Source organism: Mya arenaria, chromosome 16 (assembly GCF_026914265.1).
Source record: "Mya arenaria isolate MELC-2E11 chromosome 16, ASM2691426v1".
NCBI classification, from domain to species: Eukaryota; Metazoa; Mollusca; class Bivalvia; order Myida; family Myidae; genus Mya; species Mya arenaria.
Genome location: NC_069137.1, coordinates 39,772,369 through 39,781,540, shown reverse-complemented (window position 1 = coordinate 39,781,540; position 9,172 = coordinate 39,772,369). Strand labels below are relative to the sequence as shown.

Below are 9,172 nucleotides of genomic sequence, written 5' to 3'. Positions count from 1 at the left end.
AAGATATGTGTTTAACTGAAAAAGAGAGCATTCAACATCGGATGGAATGGTGCTGAGTGTCTTTTAAGTTTGAAAACCAGCTATTCCTTAAAGATTTGGTTTGTAATGAAAATATTGAAGTAATAAATACAGTTTAGACCAATTACAAATAGAAATTGGTTATGATAGGTTTATCACAGAAACATATTTTGAGATAAATTCCATCAAGTTTGGACTATGGCGAACATAAAGTTTATCTGATTCAGTTCAAATGTGACCAAGATCTGGTCCCAATTTCTCGAAACTTCTTAAGGTTAGCATGCTTAAGTAGCTTATTTCAATAAGTAAAAATACATAGTTGAATTAATTTTTAATAAATTAAAAAAGGTTTGCTGTGATTATCACAAAGATACACCCTCTCTGAAATATAAAAAACTTTTGAAGAAGTAAATATTAAGCAAATTATTGAAAAACAAAAATAGTGAGTCATTCAATTCAAATCATTTCAATCATTGCAAATCTATTTAAATCATGGCTTAAGGTTTGATAAGAAGTCGAAACTAGTAGTGATTTTGAAAAAAAAATCTCAGTTGCTTTTCGGCGTTTTTACATAAAGTCGATCTCAGGGTGGTTGTAATCCACTTATTCCCCTGTATTCTCGTTAAACGGTTAAACAAGAGAAACATACTGTAGTATATATATATTTGTTTGTATTATATATGCTTTTTTCAACCATTCCTTAAAATTTCGGTTTCCCGTTAATGGATACACCAATATTTGAAGGCCCGTTCTAATCGCGGCCGATTTGACCGTAAATTTCGGTGCATATTTTACCCTATAGTGAAAGTCACGTAGGTTCTCGTACCTAACGGGAATGAGTTGTCACCACTCTTTTCTGGGAAAGATTACCTCTAGTGCATAGAAGCATCACTAAATGTAAGGTTTGGCAATGTTTTTATTGACATTTTGTGTACTGTAAAAATGCATTTACCTTTTGTAGCCGATTTTCTATTATAAAAGTAGAATTTTGCTTTAATGATTTGTCGTACTCATATCGTTCGTACCAAATTTTGACATTACCATATCTATACAGTACTGTTTTTGAAATAAGAGTTGTTTGGCAATTATGATGATAGCCACGATCTATTGCATTTAATCTTATGTATATCTATACACAACGATATATAAAATGATGCTGGTTTGCAGAGTCTTAATGGATTGCTTTTTTTGCTTGTTATATTTTTAGCCACAATAATGCCTGATGCATGAACTTTTTTAACATTTGAATGTAACAGTCCACTGTAGACGGCGGATGTGCTTCATAGTACAACTGTAACGGTCCGCTTTAGGCGGAGGATGTTCGTTCATAATAATGTAACGATCCGCTATATGCAGCGGATGTGTGTTCATAGTATAACATTCCGTTATAGACGGAAGTAGGTTCATAGTATGTATGTTTACTTGGTTGGTAATATATTTAAATAAGCAAAGCCCGGGCTCTGTGTGGATTGAGAAGTTACTGTGACCAGTGGACCCCTGAAGGGTCGAGCATGCTATTCTCTGAAGGGATCTGTTGGCCTTGTTGGTCTCGCATGTTTGTTACACATTATCTGAAAGGATCTGTTGGCCTTGTTAGGCTTGCACGTACAGTACACTCCACGCGGAACTACCACTTTCCTCGGTGACTCGGAGGCGTTTTTAATTTATCGCGGATTTCCGCCGAGTACGCAACCTTTTTCCTCGCTAAATTTCGCCGAGTTGCACCGAGTTAATCGTTTTCTATGGAGGGTTTTATTGCCGGTAGCGCCGGTGATCGTATCGATTTATTGACCTTATCGCGGAACTCCGCGTTTTGTGCATAGCTACTGCAGTACATTGCTTCTGTTAAAACAGTATTAAATAATTAGATAATTAATTTTTCAAATTACAGTAAGTTTCTTTTTAAAAATAATTATTATAAATTTTTATCAGCATCGTCAAACAACTGTTGTTTTTCACATTATGTAATTAAAAGATATACCATAGCGTGCGTTTGTGTTTGTTATTGTCATCTTTCTCTTACTATAATAAGGTGTTGAGAACATAATTAGATTGGAGTAATGAAGGTGTTGAGAACTTTGCAAGTGTGAATATTTTTCGGTCATTATTTCTTAATTTTCATTTTACCACTTATTAACACTTATTAATTTATCCGTAGTTATCAATGGTTCTAAACTTATTTATTACGCATATAAGTGTAAATCCTTCATCAAGTTAATTAAAATCCCATTAAACACCATTTTATACATGCATTGAAATGAATAACACATTCTATCGGCTTCAGATCAAACAGTCACACTGTGTGACGTCACATAACTCACAGTTTTACCCACGATGATCTCATGGAGAGCATGTATATTGCTATGCAGGATTAATGTGTATGAGTGGTGTTTTCTGAAGTATTGCATTTCCAACTTTAATTCATCACATTAATTAGTTACCTATATCATTGAATGTGTTGACTTTTATTGAGGATTCAATAAGTATAACTGTACATAATTGCTTCTTACAGTCTATAAGTGTGGTACAAGTTTATTGGCAGATCGTTTTACAAAAATGTCATGTCTTTGTTTTCTTAATCCCTTGATTGCCCTTGTTGTTTATTTAATCCTACAATAAATATTTCACACTTCCTGTTTCTACATGCAATACATCGTTTGGGATGGGTATTTACTAATTAACTTGTCAACAGTGGTGTATACGGTTAGGTAGATAGATAGATAATCTTCGTCTTTGAAACTTGGTAAGTGTGAAAGTTACGATTGATGTCCTTTGGATGTCCGAAAATTAGGTACGCGAAATAAATTCTTTTTATAAATAATTACGGGTGTAGCAAAAAAATATCAAATAAATTAAACAAAATTAGATACAGTGGGAGATTCTTATCGGTTTTCCTCCGAGTTTCGCGGTGTTTTTACCTCCGAGTAACGCGGCGATTGTAGTTGTACGGTCCACTGATCAGCCTCGGTGGGTGAACGAGTAAAAACGCCGAGGAAAGAGGATTATGATCAATTGGATGTCGTGTCCGCGATGACCAAAATCCGCCGAGGAAAACGGAAAGTGGTAGTTCCGCGTGGAGTGTACTGTATCAATGTCATTAAAACAAAAATCGTATGAGACTGAAGTGGCTGTTTATATGGATTACTGATGTTAGAAATATTTGATATTAGGATCATGCCTGCAAACCTGCACTGGAATAATGCTTTCATTTAAAAAATGGCTTGTTTACAATGAGATTATTCATTTGCTTATGCATACTACTGACCTGTGAAACACTGATTTCCATAGATGCACGATTCCAAAAAAGTCCTTTTTTACGCCAATATGTCAAATTATCTATCAAGTTGAAGGGAAGGAATCCCATTCGATTGTAATGCCAAATGTGAGATGTTAATATATATATACAATGAAGGGAATTATTATCATAATAAATTATCGTTTGCAGCAATGTTCACATGCAAATTTATTGTCTAACAAGCTGACATTTCCGATTACGGATACACAAAAAGTTTGGGTTATGGTGTAATGTCCAGGTAGATTAATGTCAAAGTGGATAAATGGATTTATAACCACAAGATATTTTCATCATTATGTGACATTCCATGACAAAAGTTTTACATTCACAACCATGAAGATAACATTTCTTTTCTTAAATACTGATTACAGACAATGTCATGACAATAGATACATAGTTATAATTATACATTGTATCGCCTGGTTATACTTTTAAACATGTTACTTTAGATAATCTTGTACACAAAAAATACTGAATTCTTAATACGTCTAGTGGTCGTAACAAAAGTTAAAATGCTAAAATAATATGACATGAACTTGACATAAAGATGATGAACACTTACAGGTGTGTGGAACCAAAGGCCTTAGCAATCTCCCGAACGTCTCCAATCTCACCCCATTAATGTGGTGTCAAGTGCACTGTTAAGCTATAAGTCAACATATTATAAACATGTGCAAAATGTGCAACAAATACAAGAAAGAGACATCACTGCTCAGGTCTTTCTGTCCATGTCAGGCTTCAGAATTTCTGACCCATTCCCAATGCCAAATATGTAGATATATTCTCAATTTCAAGAAAAAATCCCAAGTAATATGAAGTTGCTATCATGAAAATCCTTACTTCTCGACTTACACCGAGCTGCTTCTTGCAGGTGCAGGGTTCAGCTGCGGGAACAATTTTTTTTGGAACATTTGTTCATTGACAATTACAAATGCATTATCAACATTGCACCTTTTGGTGACATTCATGGTAAATTACATTAATTTCATAGCGAAATGTTGCCCAAGATGATTTCTTTTATTCCCAATATTGCCAATTATTACTCTTCTTGAAAACACTCAAATTTTGTGGGTACTTTGTCCCAAAATTGACAAAAAAGTCCAGAATTATAATTCCCAAATATGTAAATCTCATGATGCAGATCCTCCCAATTTGTCTTGAGCCTTTTTTCCAAAATGGGCAGAAAAAAATCCTGCTGCTATCTTGAACTAAACTAGTATTCATCTACTCCAGAGCCAAGAAAATACATGAATTACTTTCAAAATACAAACAAAGCATCCAATATTACTGGCATTGCACCATTTATTTTATTAAATGCAGAATCAAACAATTTTACAACTTTATGTCAAGATCATATTCAGGGCTTCCATTAAGAAATTGAAACTGGAAGTATGAACTTCCTGTGAATCACTTTTGGAAGTTTTACACTGAAATATGGAAGTTTAAGTCTCAATAATACAATATCTTTTTCAACTATTTTTCAACAAATATATTAAAAATCTTAACTTTTAACTAAATTTTAACTTATATTATTATAATTCATTTTACTTAAAAACACTTAAACTGATTGAAATAATACGACTATAAAAGTAATATTGACAAAAGGTTTTGATTTTTTGAACTTCCAAACTTTCAACTTTGGAAGTTTTCTTCAAAATTATGGAAGTTTTTGTACTTCCAAGGAATCAATTTTGAAAGTTTTAACCCATTTCTAGGGAGTAATATACTTCCTTTAACTGAAGCCCTGCATATTCTTGCAAAAGTCACTCATATTTTGGTGTTGTTTTATTCTTTAAAAAACTAATGCCAGATTTAATGTCTAAAAAAAAAAGTGACACCCTTTTTCAAAAAGAAGTAATAGGGTTGGTGCTTTTATTAGGTACATTAGGAACATTTTTTGTATAGGCCTTATCTATTTCTTAGTGTATTTTAAAATATGAAAACCAATTGTAAAGGTTACTTATTGAATTACATAGAGAGCTATTATTCCTATTTATTGATAAAACAATACAATACAGTCGAAAAGTAATAAGTATTAATAATTTAAACATCATAAACTTGCTGGCCTTTGTGAGGGCTTTTAAATACATGCATCTCTTTTATCCCGGAGAATTCTGTTTAATATTTGTGTCTGGCTCCATGAATAATAGATGGACCGGTGTTATAACATTGTAAAGCTTCAATGGAGTTGACACTTTGGTTTCTGAAAAATTGTTTGCAAAGTGATTAATTACTCAGTCGCTGTTTGTTTAAACTGTGTGAAACATCTCGATACTAATATATTATTCATATTTTTTTTCAGGAGTGAAAAATGATCACAGTTAATAAAATGATATAAAAATATGTGCTGGTTTTTAATGGGATTTTTTTTAGGCTGTCATGTTTAATGATCCTTTATAATTCTTTTGATTTTATTTTATCAGTGGTCGAAATTAACACAAGCCCACAAAAAATGTCTTCAGGGCTTGCTCAAATTCGGACTTTTATATGCATGTAGCAGGGCTTGTTAAAAAATTTGATGCCAGGCAAAAGTATAAGAATTCAGACTTGTTCATCCAAAAGGCTAATTTCGATGACTGTTTCATAATTCTTTGACTTAAATAGTAAGATGACATTAAGTAAAATAAAATATTAGTACCTAAATCATATGCTTTTTATTATTAAAGTCAAATGAGTTAATGATGATTTAACATTAATTTTTTTTTTTTTTTTGCATAAACCTATTTTGTGGGCCAATAACATAATCAAGTATTTCATTTGCTTTTATTAAAACTTTTAATTTGATTATATATACAGGGTTTCCGCCAGCCCTTTATGGCTTGTCGGGCCCGACGTGCCTTCCGCTGGCAAGGCCTATTACCGACACGAGTTAATTATGCCGACATGCTTTAATCCGCATAGCGACAGTCCTTATCAAAACCAGGGCTCTCGCGAGGGGGCGACTTGGGCGAAGTGGTCGCCTAAAATTCCCAGACTTCGCCCATTTGTATCATCAAAGCGACATTCACTTCGCCGAAAATTTTAGCACATTGTAAATCTGTCAATCAGCGAGTATTTGGCCAATGTCCCATTAGTCAAAACATCACAATAATTAAGTCATTCGTACAAATTGGTAATCTCCTAATCCGATAATTGGGCCGTGTCATCCAATTACCAAAACATCGCCAGAAGGCGGAGCTATTGAAGGCTAACCAATAAGAATGTACATTGAGAAGACCCCGATCAAATGATATAAGTTCGTTAAAAAGAGATAGAAAAGGCGACATAATTATGAAAAATCGAGTCAAGCATTAATGAAGTTAAAAAGTAATTAATATATATGTATTGAACAAACAATGCAAGACATTTAAACATTGTTGCTTTTGAAGCAGACGGTCATATAGCATTCTCGGCAAGTAGGCTAAGAAAATCAATAACATGACGTATCACCAAATATTTGATTGGTTTTAGTGAAATGTCCATGATAAAAATTGATTTGTAAACACAAAAAAATATTTTTTTTGCTTTATGTAATGTTTACTTACAGTGATTTTCTCCTGTCACAGTTACGATGTCAAAAAAAATCGGCGAGATCGCCATTTTGTCAAAACAATTTTCCGATTTAAGTTTTCAACCTCCCATTATGTATTGGTAATTTTTTTTATCAAGGACACTGATTTAAATGTCTTTTTTTTTAAATGTCAGTATATTTAAAATTATTTAGCAAGAGACAAGTAAATAACAGCATAGCTGAATGTGACATTCGTAGCCTATCCCGAATGTACCAAAACAACATTCGTTCCCCTACTATATTGACAGTTCATTTATAAGGTCATTTTGATAATTTCGAAACCTTAGCTGTCTTTTTTTTGTTTGTTTCATTTTAGATGCTTTTTTGAGATAAACTATGTGACATTAACGAATACACTTTTGCTGAGCCAAAAAATGATACATTATGTAATGAACATTTTATATAGTTATAGCAATCAATTTTAATGTGAATATAAACTTAGGTGAGTGGTATGGCATAGTTTTTGTATCAGGTGTTACGAAAAGTATCACTTCTCCCTAAAGTCTCCCCACTTCTCCCTAAATTGGCTGAAGGGAGAAGTCACTTCTCCCAAAATTTCCAGCCTAGTGAGAGCCCTGAAAACAATCATCAGTTTTGACAATACACGATTTTGTTGCGATTACAACGGTTGCAACGGTTGACTGACAGCCAGAAGGCGTGTCGGGACTATTATGACATTTGTATCAGCCATTCAGGATCGACAACAGCATGAAGGCGTGTCGGTGAGGTTCAACAGTGCCAATTAACCAAACTCCTCCTATTCTTTATCAGAATGGGAATGTGTGAAAAACACCACCGTCGTAATTGCGATCTTCATCCCTATAATCATCTATGAACGCAAAGTAAACAATAAGTGTTAATTGATTTCGGTAACATAAGTCATGTGTCGTTTTATTTTGTTTCTTAATCCCGAGTCCGTTTGTTAGCCAATTATTAAATTATAATTGAGAACCGTGTTAAGATATCTGTGTTATTATAAACAAGGGTTATGCTATGTCGTCGTAATTAATTGAGTCGCGTTCCCGTCTTTAGTTTAAAAGTGTAAAGTTATATTTTGTGTTGCTTATTATTAAACTTTGATTATTTTATCGTTCTTTTAATTTATTTAGAAAAAAGATAAATAAATCTGAAAATGCACATTACATTCCCTTTAAGTTATGATTTAGCCAACCCGGCTTTAAAAATATTAGCTGTTGCAGCTTTAAATACGAATACACGAGCAGTCGCTTTGCTCCAGGCTCTTTTGTGTTCCAGCATGCAGCGTGCTTTACAAGTTTTGATGTGACGTCAACGGTGTCAATATAAATAATACCCGCACTAAACGAAACATGAGTCGATCGATATCGTCGATATTGTATTGTCGGAAAACTTGAGAAATACCAATAATTAAGGAAGAGAAACCATTAAACCTTTTCACAAATAATTTTAATGTTAATCGGACTTTAGTTGGTAGTTCTAAATCATAGGAACATAACTGTAAACTTGTTTAAAATGCAGGAAATTGCACCATTTTGGATACGAAAATAAAAAAAATCGACGTACGGGAGAACACCCCTCCCAAACCCTCCCCTTCCGACATGCCTTTGGAAATTCCTGGCGGAAACCCTGTACATATATACATACAGGTTTTACATATTTGCCAATTGAAACCTTATATCGCTTCAATTAAATTCTGTAAAATTTAAATAATCTTAAGTTCTTCCTGGTTGAAGGGTGTAATATCATGCCTTACAATGTAAAACTGTGCTCTTCTTATTGAAAGGCATACTTTAAACTGTGCGATTAACATTAAGGCTTCAAATAAAAAGTTGCAACAATTTAATTGCAGATGTGTTTATCAGTAAGCAAGTTTTAAAGCGTTCTGCTGTAAACATTACAGTTAATATCTAATGGCGGAAAGTAATAATTAAAGCAGTAATGACATCAATGTTTAATAACATCAACACCAGAGGTGCTGTATTACCTGGTCTGTGTGTTTTTTTTCACAGAAAAGATCTAAGTTTAGGAATGATTCAATTAAATAAAAAATATCAGGCGCGTAGTTGACTGTACGCAAATACGCAGTTGTGTAATGAAATTATGACAGGTTGAAGTTTTTGTCATACCAAAAAACCCAAATTTGAAATACTCCCTCCCATACCTACCCCAAAGGAATCGATCTGCGTGATCCCAAATTGGCCCTATAGCTACGTGCCTGAATGTACAATAATAATAAAAACTAATTCTTCACAATTGAGCAAAATTAAGAAAGTGTACATATGTAAACGAAAAAGGAGAAAATGCATTATCGTTTAAACTTTGAGGAAGTA

At 33.4% G+C, this 9,172-nt stretch overlaps 1 protein-coding gene across 3 annotated transcripts in view; it reads left to right on the top strand.

The window, feature by feature from the left end:
- The first annotated feature begins 807 nt into the window (after positions 1-807).
- LOC128221896 (alpha-1,3-mannosyl-glycoprotein 2-beta-N-acetylglucosaminyltransferase-like) overlaps positions 808-9,172 on the top strand; it is a 29,233-nt gene continuing 20,868 nt past the window's right edge. For 2 of the 3 annotated variants that reach the window (XM_052930551.1, XM_052930549.1), the window contains exon 1: positions 808-915. The gene's annotated coding sequence lies outside the window, so the exon portion shown is untranslated. Of the gene's footprint in view, positions 921-9,172 lie in introns of all 3 variants that reach the window. The other variant, XM_052930550.1, reaches the window with a different exon arrangement.